The 16,037-nt window shown below is 33.0% G+C and overlaps 1 pseudogene; it reads right to left on the reverse strand.

Moving 5' to 3' along the window:
- Positions 1–1,035: 1,035 nt before the first annotated feature.
- On the reverse strand, positions 1,036–13,063 carry LOC135585952 (uncharacterized; annotated as a pseudogene).
- Positions 13,064–16,037: the final 2,974 nt, after the last annotated feature.

Raw genomic sequence — 16,037 nt, forward strand, 5'->3', positions numbered from 1 at the left:
ATGTAATTTATTTTTCCCGGTGATACCGACGTAAGCCTGGTATATCGGTACTGCATAATTCAGACCAGTTACGAAAACCCGATTGGCCCAAAAATTCATCCCAAACCAGATTTCTGCCCCTACAGCCCCAGTTAGGGTTTGCATCTGCCACCGTGCCTACCATTTGAATGCTAACTCTTTAATCTGGAAAGCCTAACAAAAAGCTAACATAGCAAAGATAAATCCTTGGTCCAAGAGTTCATCCCAAACCATATTTCTGCCCTGCAACCCCAGTTAGGGTTTGCATCTGCCACCGTGCCTACCAATTTGAACGCTAAGACAGGCCAAGGAGCAGTAATTAAGAAGAAGAAGAAACGAATTCGTAACACACTTAGGAAAAGTATAATATAAACTTTAATAGGAAAGATAACAGATCGGTAAAAGAACAAACCATCTTGGTCTGGTTCAGATAAATAAGCGCTTCCCACCTGCATCGCCGCCTCTTCCTCCTCCCCAAAGTCACCATCGCCTTTCCTCTCTTGGGCATCCCCAACTGCTACAGTGGCGACGACGACGGACGAAACGACGACAATGTTGAGGCGAAGGCAACAAGATGATTTTAACAGGACTTGAACAGCTTGCCCTTTCGTTTGGAGGAGTTTAATTTTTGTTTTTTCGCTTTTAGGTGAAAATTTATGAGAGCGGAAGTCGGACAGCAGAATGTAAAAAGTAATTGTTTTAGAAAATTAGATGAATTAAAATTCGAAGATGTCGCTTAATAATATAAAAAACTGCATCAAGCTGCTGCACCCTCTCATTCATCGCAATAGCAAGCGGAAGGAGTAAATTGTTATCATGTCGATCGAGTGAATTGGATCGATCCACCGTGCGATCCCGAGCTCATCATTTGAACATCTCGTGCAAAATGCGTCCTCGACGATTTGCTCGTACAACTTCAACCAAGACATTAATTGATGAAGAAAGTTGTTGATGGCCCGTCGTTACCTCACAGCTTATCCGCTGCTTAAGGTACGTACGTACCTCGATGCACCAACCTCAGCTCTAATGAAGTTTATAATACAGAAAATATACAAATATAACATGGTTGATGATGCTTAAAGAGGATAATTTAGCATGGTTAGCTCCAAAAGAGAAGGGTTAACCATCAACACAGAGATAAACCATTTACAATAAGTCCAAAAACTGGAGAACAGCAACTTCCATCCAACCTACCGACTGGATCAGCACTACATTACTGGGAACAGCGGAAGATGCAGTCTCTGGCAGATATCTTGACATCGATACTTGTATACTCCGACGAGTGTCACTTACCACAAGGCAGCAGATTTCCATGAGTCAGTATGTACTTGTTTTAGTTAAGATCAAGTACCATGCATGTAAAATAGCCCATCAGGTGATCCCAACCATGTCCCCCAGCTATGGGTAGGAAAATATGAATACTCAGAGCAGCACTCTAATTGCTTACGTGATTTTTGTTTCCCTGCGATAAAAAAAGATTATAGCTGTAAACAAGCACATATCATATATATTAGAAACAAAAATTTTACAAGGTGGTGGGAGAACAACCATCAAACTCATTTCCAGTTTTTGGCCAGCAAACCGTTGTGAGTATCGAGTCCGAGACTTTCTCCCCAAATATAAGCTCACCGTTCTTGATGCACCATATGCGCAAAAAGCAGTCCTCCCCACCTGCCATGAAGTTGTTGGAAGTTGACCTCTACTTGAATGGCTAATAATCCAATACCAACCAAAAGACAATGTACCCGATATAAGAAATGTTTCAGATGGGTTCACTCCAAGTTGCAAACGGGTGTGTGAATTCACATGTCCTGCGTAAGATTGGACTGATCCTCTTTGAAGAAGACGGCAGTCAAAGAGTTTGATCTGCATCAATACCAAGTCAAATGACCTTTTAAAATTAACAGCTTCACTAACAACATTGTTAACACATGGATGAACGGAAAGTAGATGTGCAGTCTGAACACAAAATAAGATAGATTGCTAAGATAAATAGTGTCCAAGAAAAAGCCAATTAAAAGCAACCCAAAGAATCAGTCATGATATAAGCCTTTCAGTGAACATAAAGGTAGAAATGCCAATGGATGTTAGAAAAGTCTGTACTTAATAAAGCTATCTAAAGATGTTCAAGAGCTTCTCTATTCCGTATCTTCCTAAATTAGCCATCCAAAGGGAAAAGGGGGGTTTTCCCTAATAGCAGAAGCCAAAAAAATTTCTCTTTCCCTTTTGGGCAAAGGGAGGCACTGTTGCCCTTTTTCCACACATGACTTTAGGAGGTGCAGGACTTGGGAGTAAGGGACAGATGCAGAACAAGGGGCTGATATGTCGTAACAAATGTAAAATCAGGTGTTTCATTTCTATCTTGAGTCTAAAAAAATGTTTTCTATTGCATAATAGAACTTCATTTAACCTAATATTTCTTAAGAGTAATTTCCTGGGTAGGTGCATACTGCTGCACTGCTCCACCCCCTTTTTTTATTCAACCCCCTTAGGATCTGATTTGGCAGTCACCTCATGGTTCTGGCGATGCTGTCAAGCCTCTATACCCATCCATCCAATATGTACCTATCTTTCTACATATCAAGTTGAACTTGTCAGTACACCCTTAACAATGGTGTTTTGCCATTCCAATCCCCGAGCAGATCAGGATGTGTAACCCAAGGATGAGATTAATATGGAAAGTGGGAGTGTGCAATTACTAATGGGTATACTACGAATGGTGGCTAGGAAAAAGTCAGCATATGCAGTTGCTTCCGCTTTCCAGTAAATCCCATAAAACGAAATCCAAAATGGTGCATTCTAAATTTTATTATTTTGGCAAACAGTTATATGACATGAACAGAACAAAATGATTATTTCAAATTACACAACAAATTACCTAAAGTAACTCAGAATATGGACATCACTAATACATACTTTTTATACAAAGTAGTGAAAAGAACTCACAGATCCATCCATGGAGCTAGCTAAAAAATAGTTATCATCTGATTGAAGTGCTACCAAACTGCAGAACACGATTGGTTTAATTTAGCAAATATCCAACTGAACATGCAAAGAACCTGTACATTAAAGAAAGACAGTACCTGCAAACAGCCGAAGACATGAAGACAGCATCAGATGAATTCAAATTTCTACCAAGCTGTAAGCAAACACTGTTCATTTTAATGGTTTTTTACACAAAAGCAACCTCTGTAAAACAATAGCTAAAAAGGATTCAAGAAACCAATCCCATATCTTTGTCTATATCAGATTAGTAGGAAAAAGTCTTAACACTGAGTACAACAAAAACAAAACTTGGTGGCACTATGTGATGCTTCTAACTCCCAGCTTAGTAATTTTAGGGATAAATACCATGATATTCTTTGTGATCTCTTTAACCCTTATTTATGTTTAAGATACGCTTATCTGAAGTACCTTATGCCTTGATTGTTTTTGCCGAATATCAACTGATATAACTGCTCCATTTCTTTGCCCACATAGAACAACATTTCCCTATATCATGTAAATGAAAGGACATTAAATAATTGTCAATATGGCGTGATACTTGAGAGATGTAAGATAAGGATTAGGCTTAATGGGTGCAAAAATCATATAACTCCATGAACAGAACTCTTGCATACACAATTAATAGAATCCAATTTAAAATACTGGCTTCTGGGTTAGCAATTCAAATTCAAAATAAGAAAATTTTATGCACTTTATAATTTCTAGGGGAGAGAGAGCATAAAGAGGACCACTAGAAACTATATCCAGCTGCTGAACTTGGGTGTTTGAATATGTCAGTTTTATATGAAGCTTTCTTTCACAATGTCAAGCAGTAAAGTATAAGTTTGTTAACAAAGAGTTCGGATAAAGTGTGTTGTCGAACATTAGCTGAAGAAAGAACAATAGTAGCTATAAATAATATATAATTATGCACTTAATACTTGTATGATTTTAGAGCATATCTATATATCTATGTTGTGTGCTTGAGCATATGCTTGCATGTAGGATGCATATGAAGTCTTCAAACAGAACATTTAATTAGAAACTGACTAAAAAACAAGAAGTTGTAGTGGTCTGGGTAATAATGAAACTGAAATGACAATAAATAAGTTATTTTAATCTTTCTGCATCCAATTTAAATGTTTTGATTCTAGATCCAACTTTCAACTAAAATGACTAAATCTGTGCCATTTTATTTATTCAGTCCGTTGTCCAGTATAGTTACAATGGACAAAATGGAGCTACTACCGAACCTTAAGCATCTCTTGCAATAGATCACATGTTCTTTGATGAGTTGACACTACCTCATTACATCACTCAAAATAAATTCTAAACCATTTACCACGATTATGCAGGCACCTATAAGAAAGATCTTAATACAAGCATAACTGTGAAGCAAACCATTGGTAAGAAATTATTATCTCCATAATAAAATCAAAGTTGAAACTATACTTTTTGTGAACTTGTGCAAATTATTTTTTATTTAACAAATGACTCGAGAGGAAAAAGAAAAAGATTCACTAAAGCAACAGATCTTGATACCGAATGAATAAACTGTTGCGAAAAGACATCACTTCTACTACGGTAGAACCATGACACCTCTTCGGTTTCTAAGTTTATCAAAGTAGCTCCAAGATTAGTACCTAGGCAAAGAAACGATAGAAAGATGAGACATAATTTGGGGAAACTATATGTGCATCCAAAGAATCAAGCAATAACAATGCAAATTTATAAGATAAAAGTACATATTATCTCCTACAAAAAAGAATCGAGCAATAGACAATACAAATTTATAGAATAAAAGTACATGTTATCTCCTACAAAAAGGAATGAAGGATACCTCAAATAAATAATGGATGGGCAAAAGGAGTGAACTGTTTCATCATGATTAATAAATCTAGTATTTAGAACTGAGGGAAGATCCTGATGGATTTATTGAATAACAATGTCTAATAGATGAATGGAATCACCAAACCATGAGAGCACTGGTAAAGTAGGATTTCCATTTTATTACAGCATTTGTTTAAATTAACTTACATATGGTGCTTGATTTCACATTGCTAATTTGACTTAGGCATCTATATTCATGGATGTTTCATACACATAATATGACTCCACATAGTCACCATGGACTATACTCTCTCATAACCACCAAGCACACATAAAAGCTTTAATCACTCTCTTGACTAGACTATCATTCCCAAAAATCTCGTACCTTCTTTTTAACCAGTACAACAAAATATGATTCTCCATTCCTTTCTTTGTATTGACAAGGATCAATACCAGGTTACGATGGAATTAACATACCTAGAAAAATCTTAATCAAAAGATTTACAGCTTTATACAGGAATATATGAAAATTACAAACTGTATAATAATAAAGGACAAAAAGATAAATTATATGATTATCTTAATGGTGAATGAATCTAATAAACCCATTTCTGAATCAGAACAGTTCTCAATCTGCAAAAAGTCACCTATAAACAAAAGGAAATTATGATACATAGAACTTTTTGAGAAAGCTGGATAATAATCTGAATGACATGCTAAAAGTTAGTTTCAAGTTTCTATAACATACAGCAAAACCTAGATTGATGATATCAGATGCCACAGAAAACGAGGCAGAAATCTAGATTTGCTTTCTTTTTGTCTCCTTATCTCCCAACCAAGTAGCACCAAATATAGTCATTTTTTCATATTCCTTAATAAGGAGGTTAAATGGATTAGCTTGTAGCTGGAATCTTAAGTAGGTCATGGATTATCGTATGAGCAGGTTGAACTGACTTGTTATGACTTGTTCTCTGGCATAAATTTTAATTGATATATCATCACAATTAGCACTCAAAGGCTTGTCCACTTGCTCTGGCAAGGTATAGAGTAAGAAGGTCACGTTTTATGACCCTTTATATAGAAGACGATAATTAAAAATTACAAATATAAATTCTTTTAGGATACCTATACACCAGTTACCATTTCCATACATAGTACTGCAAGGGTTTTAGTTCCACCCAATCCTGCAATTGACCCCATTTTCTGCACATGTTGTACCAGACTAACCAGAACGTATATATAAAAAAAACTTGCTTCACCAGCAGAATTCTGCAAAATATTTGTTGTGAAATTCTGGAACTTCGATAGATTGGACCTCTGACTTTCACCATTCTTTTTATGCGATGCATTAATCATTCTACAGCCTTATTGGTCATAGTTTAGCAAAACAGAGGCCAATGTACTTTAGATCCACTGTCTTGGACAAAAACTCATGTCTAAAATGTCAAAATAGGGTTTCTATTAGTAAAAACAACACTTCTCCCGCAACTATCATTTACTACTGGTGTCAAAAGCAAGCTATTTGGAGTGTAGCACAAACAAAATTGGGTGCACTGCTAAATTCAAATCATCTTTTGTAATAGGCTTTTGTTATCCCTGGTTTTACCACCATCAAACTGGATCTAATGAAGGGGAAAAAAGATTGTGGATATATTTTATGTTTCAACATACTAATTTGCTAGACAGTATTCTGAAGTCTGGTCTTTCACACACATGCATACATATTCAAATTCATCAAAAGATATTCCTATTAATTTTATCTGACATACCAAAAAGTTAAAGTGTGAAACATGGTTATTATTATGTTTTACATAATGTAGAACCTGTAACTCAATATAACTCAAATATATAATAATGCATAACAATGAGGAGAGACAAACTCACCAATCACTGCTTGTGTCCCATGTGAATTACAATCAGCAGTCCATATTGTGCGATCGAATGATGCAATCTTTGAAATATGGCTAAAAAGGCTGCCAGAACTTAAAATTAAATCTAGAGGTTCATGTAGATTCAGGATATAGACAGAACCACCAGCTGCTCCTGATCCAAAAGTGGTCATCATGTGCAGTGTCAAGGAACACAAATGTGATCATAGTTAACAATTTTGGGTAGGGAAAAAAAGGACACCAGATAAGACAAACAGAATGCGATAAATAGAAAAGTTGGTTTGGATACAAAGCATGGCGAAAGGAAGAACCATCCTGAGTGGTATCAGAAAAATTCCCACTAAACTTCTTTATGCAGGAAATACTGGATGAAAAACCTGGAAGAGACTCTGCCAAGCACCATATACCAGCAATTCCAGAATCATCACATGTTTTGGGATTTCTCATAGACCAAATGGGCTTTGGTATGCACTCAAACCGATAATCAAAATATTGGCTGACTGTTGCAACTTCATACAGACTGTAAAAGGAAAAAAAACAACGATAAAAAGAATCCATTGAGACATACTTAGAAATGGGGACAACTCAAAGTAACAAAAATTGTGATGCTAGTAGCATTTAGGACCAAAATTGTCACATCCCAGATTTATAAAAATTTAAATTATTATTTCAATATTCATAATTTACAGAAGACTTTTTGTTTTAATTTTTAATTCAAATTCTTATCTTTACAACAACAAACATTTTTTTTTACAAAAAAAATGACCACATCTTCTCGATAGGACCACAAGTGATGAAAAAATCTCTTCCACCTAAGCCTCATATCTACTACAAAGTAGCAGGTTACTTTGAAAATAAATATAAGATAAAAACACAACAACAACCAAACATGTTGGTAGGAACCTCCAAAAAATCATAAAAATAATTTTAATATTTGTGAAACATATACAAATATCAATAATTTAATATAAAATGATAACATATCAACTTATGTATCAGAAAAATAATTATAATCTTATGCAGTAAACAAAATCATACATTAGTTGCATGCAATATATCTTGATGACATTCATAACAATTAATTAACAAATGCGTACATCATACCCAATGGTGCGCTCTCCCAACAACAGATGAAAAAACATACTCCACAAGATGAATTCCTCCCAACGACGGTTGGAGATAACCCATATCGCATTCCCAACAGCGGATGGAATGATATCTTTTACCTGCCCAAGTGGAAACACGTTCCTCCTAGCAACAAATGGAGGAATCGTCTAACCGTCACGTCTAATGACTTGCTATTCCCCGAAAGGAATCGCCTTACTTGCCCTCAACAGGGATACATAAACAACCATGATCATTCATTTACATTCATTCATTCACGCATGCATCCAAGAAAATATTATGAGGAATTATACTTGATGTATGATCTGTTAGACCATGTTCATTGATGGCTCCATACTGTGATGGACCCGTAGTTCCTTTCACAAGTTGCACTTCCAATATGGACCACTGGTATAGTCACATATACTACATGGTAACAATGACATCAATATCATAAAATTAAAAAAATAGAAAATCAATAATCATTTTCAAATAATACCTTTAGATGAAACTTTTGAGTTTATCAAATTATAAAGATATGTGGTATCGGTCTTTCAATAGTCATCAATTAACTAGAACCCTAATTGAAATAGTTCAATTGACTTGAACCAAATTTAATTCAATTAGGAACTAACGGAACCTAAAGGGAGAGGAAATTAGACTGTCATATAAGGTACAATAGGCGAGATAGAGATACGACAATATGTCTAACGTCAGTCACATGGCTGGGCGAGCCTAGCATCGCGGGTTGGGTCGTGCATAAACATATAAGTCGGGTCATGCCTGACCACATAGACTGAGTCGTACTTGGCAAAATGGGCTAGATCATGTCTAGCAACATAGGTTGGGCCCTACATTGCCACATGAGTTGACACCTACCTGGCCACATGGGCTAGGTCGTACATGATCACATGGGCTAGGCCATGCCTGGTCATATGGGATGGGTCGTACATTACCACATGGGCTGTATCATACTTGACCACCTAGGTTGGGTTGTACTTAACCACAAGGGTTGGGTCGCCCAACTCTGATAAATCAACTTGACTCGGGTCAGACACTAGTTAGACTCCTCTTATTAAATTAAATTTTAATATTTTAAATTATTAGAAAGTAACTCAAATCAATCAATTAAACAATTTAAATTCATGGTATTAAATTTAAAACTAATTAAATAATAAAAATGTACATATAATTCTTGAAACATAGATAATATCTAATTAAATGAATTAAAACTATTATATTAATATAAAAATAAGAATTTTAATAATTAAATCAATCTTGAAATTCATTTAAGCTTAAGAGACCATTACAAGTCAAATAATCATTGTAACATCACAAATCAATTGTCATTATTTATTAATCATAAAATTTTGAAATTAAAACATTATTGTACATCATTAAATTATAACAATCCTAATATCAAATATCCTAAAACATGAATCAAAACTGATTAAAAAATAATAGAATCATTTCCTTAAAGATCATCTCCTCGAAGAATCCTCTCCTCAATCCTCCCACTGTCAGATTCAATGAAGAATGAGGGAGGAGAAACCCCTTTATATAGGAGAAGATAAGATCTCCCCGAAAAGTAAGCAATAATTTACTTTTTATTTTTAATTTATTTTTATTTTACTTTCATATATAAAGATAGAAATATAATATTTATTTCTTATGGTTCACATACAAAAATGAAATTTGAATTATTTACTATTTATAAATCACATCACTCATTAGGAAATAAAACAATTAATAATTTAATTGATTGGCAAAATTCTTAGCTTGTCCACATAATTAAAGAAATCATAATCATTTCCTTAATCATATTACACAAACAAGAAAGTTAATAATTTAGATAAAGTAATATATTATTTATGGTAATTAATTTATATTAAGGGAAAAATTTATTGGTGATTGCAAAAATAGAAACTGAAAAAAAAGATGTAAAATCCAATTCAACAAATATGTCACAGTATTTTTTCCTAACAAAATATGTCATGATTTAACTTAAGGAGGTTCATATTCAAGTACATTCTAGAGAAGGAATATACTTGATCATACGATTGAGTTGCATGGCATATTAAAAGAAGGAACTTTCCTCTTGAGTGTTGAACATGTCACAACACAATCACAAATTTCATTATTAATGTCATGGACTGGTATTTGCTAGTGACAACATAACATGGAGGAAGTTAATTAATATAGATTGGTCTGACATATTTTTCAATCCAATAATGCTCCTATGGGAACATAAAAAATGTATCTAATCAACTCATCTTGATAAATAAATTGACTGCAATTCCAATATATTGTAATGGGTGAACTAAGTCATAGGTGCTTCAATAGATTTTGTTATTCAGGAAGCCACTAACAGAAGCAATAATAACAATTATAAAAAGTAATAAATTGGTAAGATGGAAAAAGAATCTTTTAATGACAACTAATCGTTTACGGTTTGTTTCCTTAAACCAAAAAAGAATGAGAAAGAAAAAAACACAAGGATTAAGGTCATCAATAGGATGTGTTACATAATGAGTCATGATAAACAATAACAGAAATAATAAACACAACAAAAAGGTCTATGAAGTTGTTCAATATAACACAACATGAATGAATGTTTAGACAACATCTGTACGTAATGAAACCTATGAAGAAAGTTGGCTACAGTCAAAATCTGGTAGAACAGGAAGCTCGTTTTAAGATTACATGGTCCTGCTTCCTATCCTTGCCTTAGCAAGTCAATTTCCAGAATAATTCACTTACCAAACTTCCATAGTAGAATAATTCAATTAACACAAAAAATAAAATAAAATGGAAGCAAGACTCATGCAACATCCCAAAAGCTTAACCGTAAGCGTTTTTCAGCTTCCAAAGTATTCTTACCTGATGTAACCAGTCATACTACCCATTGTCAAAATTTTTTGCAACTGCAAACCTTTGGGTGTTTGAACAATACCATGTAGTTGCTCCAATGCACCATCGGATACACCAACCGTGTTTTGATATTTCCACACCTGTTGTATTTCTCAAAACAAACAAACTAATATCAATAGAGGAAAAAATAAATAAATAGCAACAAGAACAGCAAAAACAAACAAATGCATAAACATATAACAGTTATATTGTGGCAACAAACTAAACAAACTTCATTGCAACCAAATAAAAATCATGCACAAGAATGATGAACAATTTTGCAGTAGCTATAAACTTTATGAATCAAGGATTGACATTGATGTGCACAATGACATGCTGAGACCTCTTGATAGAGTATGGCATTATGTCAATCTTCATGCTCCTATGCTTATCAACAAACCAAAAATTGCTTAGTCTTATGCCAATGCCTATGGAAAGAATTGGCAACATGTTTTTTTTTATTTTTTTTGACATGGTACATCGTGCCCCATGTCCCATGCTAATCGGAACACAACATGGAAAAGTTGAACAGAATATGATGAAATAAAAATTGCCAAACAGCATTCTGAAATGTGCTAGCTTCATTGGCATCTCACATCTTGATGGGAAATTTTGTGCCAGTTTCCATCTAACATTGAGTGTGCTAGCAACAACTGTCCAAAAGATTGTTGACACTCACCATTAACATGGAATAAGACACGATGTAAATTTATCTTGGCCTCTTGGGTGAGTGCTGTGAATTCAAATGATAAGGGGCATGTGATTTAAAGGCATGATTAATTGAACAAAATTCATTCAGGTAGGTTTGCTAACTATACATTATGCTACATAAATTCTTCCATCTTTCATTAAGAAAGATGTAATCACAGAGAAAAGAAAAAATTTTAATAGGTTCACATCCAGAAACATTCTAGATTGTTTGCATCAGGTATTAGACAACAGTAGAATCTATCCAGAAGTGTTTGCAATATCCATATTAAATGCCTAACAACCTATCGAGCTGTCTTTTCTCTAAATGTCAACATGTTCATTAACTGCCTGAACAACATGAATAACAAGTCAAACATGACACAATCAGCATAGTATTGTGCCAGTCGCTTCCCTAAGATGACCCATGAGCTAAAAAATGTTGCTGCTAGCAATGGGTAAAACCTTTCTGTAAAGCACACTCAGCAATTTATTTATCAGCCACCAACCTTAGCCCCATGCACATACAAGACTTCAAACAGTTGCATCCATATCATAAAAATTTTCTTTGATCAGGCAACCTTCACCAATATACCTAGCCATTTCTAGGAGAAAGCAAGCTATGGTTATGTTTTTCATTAGATTTCTGAGGATGATGCCTGTAAATTGAATATTGATTTGAAAAAAATAAATAGAAGTTGCTAAAAAAAAAAGAGGTAAAACAGAATTGCATAAATGGTTGGGAAAAGAAGAAACAGTAAGTGTCCAAATTACCATGGGATAAGAAGCTTGCAGCTTTTGATACTCTTGTTCAAAATTACATCTGTATTTATTTGAAACAATAGATCTACCATGTATCTCCCTAATTTGAAGCAGCTCAGAAGATTTTAACAGCTTTCTTCGGCTCGCTTGGTGCATTTGATGATCCTGGAGATCATTAAAAATTCATTACTTCATTCCATGTCTCACACTATCTTCTAAACAAAACCACATTATTTAAATCTAAAATAAAAAAATCAACAAAACCATGGATGTAACTGTAAAAATATCATAAATATAAATTACAAAACTAGGAGATGTAATTCTTGGATAAATTTATTTACATTTCGTAATCATATCAGCCAAGTAACAAGTATATCCTACTTGTTTCCTTGAACGGAGACGAATACCACACATTTATGTGGTATAAACTACCTCATTTGATCCAAGAAAAAGAAAACGCAATCAACCTGATATGGATTGGAGAACTCCCCATTAGTAGCCCGTTTTGATGAAGAACACGAAACCGAGGAGGAAACCAGCGGACGCTTCGAGCCAGGAATGGGACCTTTGATAGGGAAGTAGCGATTCTTCTCCACGTCGTAATAGAAGCCGGGAAGATCTAAAACCAGCGCCTCATATCAGCGAGTAAAGATGGAGCGAGAAGCATGGTTAGGGATGGAGTAAGGGTTCGTCCTTTTACCTTTCGGGGGCATGGCGCTATCGAGAAGCTGACGACTCCGTGGGAGATTGGTATGCGCAGCCTGCTAGAGGAGGAGAAGGCGGCAGGTCTTTCTCCCACCGCCGTGCCCTTCGACGAACCGTGCGGCGGTCGATTCCGTCTGGACACGGAGGCTCACCCTTTCGGGATTACTGCTTTCGCGTTTCTATCCCCATCTTTTATTTTAATGGCATCTTTGCCCTACAAATTTAAAAGAAAAACTCAAGTTAATGAGTAATGTTAAAATTTATAATAAAAAATTTAAATACTTCGATTTTCCTTTATAGAATGATTTTTTTAATATATATATACCCTTTTAACTTTAAAAATAACATGTTTGTTCCTCCAAATTTTAACAAATATTTTTAGATATAAAAATCTTTTATATATGCCATTGATATTAATACTTGTTCTATAGAATTTAATTAATACTACCAATCATAATTATCATTGATTTTGGAAAAACATTAAATATCTAAATTTTTTTATTACTTTCATCTTGTGCATTGCAATGCTTTTATGGTCATATGAATTTTAAAATAATATTTTTAATATATAAGACATTTTATTACTTTTACTTTCCAACTTAATTTCATTAAATTTTAATATATCTTTTAAATATTCAAAAATTTTATATATGTCACTATCCCTTTCTACCGTGTGAACTATCATTTTTTTAATTAGTAATAATGTTAACTTATGTTTAAATTTACTATGCTAATAATTAAGTATTAATAATGTTAATTTAAGTTTTGACACTATTACCCTAACAATCATGGGCAATTCATCCCAAAAAAACATTTCATAATCATCTTTTGTCATAAAACGACTCTCTATTAAAAAAAAAAAAACTACATGACACTTTTTTGTCCTCCGGATACATGTACTGTAATTATCGATAATTTCTTTTCTCCCTTAACATAAATAAAATTATCTTAAATAATATATCATTTTATTTAAATTATTAAGTTTTTTGTATAGTATGATTAAGTAAATGATTAAAATTAATTTCCTTAATCATGTGGATAGATTAAAAATTTTATCAATCAATTAAATTATTAAATTATTTATTTCCTAATGAGTCATAGGTTTTAGAAAATAATAGTTCAAAGTCTATTTCTTTATATGAGTCATAATAAATAAATATTATAATTGTATCTTTATGTGTGAAAGTAAAATAAAAATAAATTAAAAATAAAAATTATATTATTGTTTATCTTTTGAGGAGAGCTCATCCTCCTGTATAAAAAGGGCTAAGCTCTCTAGTTCTTAACCGAGTCTCCTAATGAGATGATTAAGGAGAAGATTTTTCGAGAAGATGATTCAAAAAGAGGTAGGATGCTTTATTATTTTATTATCTAATTTTTATTTATATATTAAAATATGTGATATTAGAATTATTATAATTTGTGTGATTCATAATAATATTTTATTTTTTTAAATTTTTATGATTAATAAATAATTATTATCAAATTATGATGTTAAAGTGATTAGTTAATTTTATAGTAATTCTAATTCATTTAACTAGACATATTTATATTTCTAAGAATTATGTGTGAATTTTTATTACATAATTATTTTTAAATTTAGAATCATAAATCTAAATTAGTTAATTCATGAAAAGAATGGATTTGAGGTTTTTTATTTTTTTATAATATTTTAAAAAAATTTAAAATATTAAAATCTAATTTAATAAGATACATCAAATTGGGGTTAAAGTTAAGTTGATTGATCGTACTAATTCATATGGCTAGGTACAACCTAGCATATATGGTCAAATAAGTCATGTATAATCCAACTCATATAATTTAGCATGATTCAAACCATGTGGTTAAACATGACTTAGCTCATGTGGTCAAGTACAACTTAGCTCATGTGATCAGATATGACCTAGATCATGTGATTAGATATGATACAACTTATATAGTCAAGATTCAACTCATGTGATTAAGCATGATTCAACACATGTGATTAGACATGACTCAACTTATATGATCAAGCATGACACAACTTATATGACCAAGCACAATCCAACCCGTGAGCCAAGCATAACCCAGTTCAATGATAAGGCTTAGCCTAAATCGATAATAAGGTTCAACCCATCTTATGAAGTTAGACTCATCCAATTATACGACTATAATTAGACATAACAATATCACCAATTTATCCAACCCACTATATCTCAGCCCAACTTGCTACTTAGGACAGGCATGTGTAGCACATAGGACTTGTATAAGGCTTAGGTAGGTCAATCTGGTATAAACTAGCATCATGTGACATTGTCTATTTTTTTCTATCTTTTTTTGTTTAAGCTCATTAGTTGACTCAATCAAAAATGTATAATCAGTTCAAGCCAGTGATTCCAAACCAATGTGATAAATTTAAACTTATTTGACATAATTGAAACTAATCAATTCAAATTAAACCAATCTAAGGATTTGTTCTATAAGGATTTAAGGTTGGTTATGTTAGATCATAATTAAATTGAATTTAATTTAAATGAATTGGGATGTTTGGTTCTAGTTGATTAAAGATTATTGAAAGATTGATGTCTTATGTTTTTATGATTTAATGAACTGAAAAATGTATCATTTACAAATGATTAGTGATTTTCTCTTTTTTTATTAAATTGATAATAATGATCTGACTATTATCATATATAGTATATGTGATTATCTTGATGGTCAATATTAGAAATATAACCTATAAAGGAAATTACAGATCTATCCTTATGCAAAGTCACTAATGGACATAGTCTATCGGATCATATATTTAGCATAATCACTCATAATATTTTGTAATACTATTTGTTGAATGCATAAATGAATCGATTAGTTAATATAAATGAATGATCATAATTGACTATGTATCATTGCTGAGAACAAATAAGATAATTCCCGTTGGAGATTAATGAGGCGTCAAACGTGATGATTAGAACGTAGCACTATTTAGATAAGTAAGAGATACCACTCCTTCCGATATTGGAAGTGAGATATAGGTTTTCTCTATCTATTTTCGGAAGGAATCCATATCATAAAATATGACTCTTCATTCATTATTGGAATAATACAATATCGAGTATGATATATACGTCTTTGTTATTTTGTCATCGAGGTGTATTGCATATAATTGAA

The sequence above is a fragment of the Musa acuminata genome, chromosome BXJ1-6 (assembly GCF_036884655.1).
Source record: "Musa acuminata AAA Group cultivar baxijiao chromosome BXJ1-6, Cavendish_Baxijiao_AAA, whole genome shotgun sequence".
Lineage (NCBI taxonomy): Eukaryota > Viridiplantae > Streptophyta > Magnoliopsida > Zingiberales > Musaceae > Musa > Musa acuminata.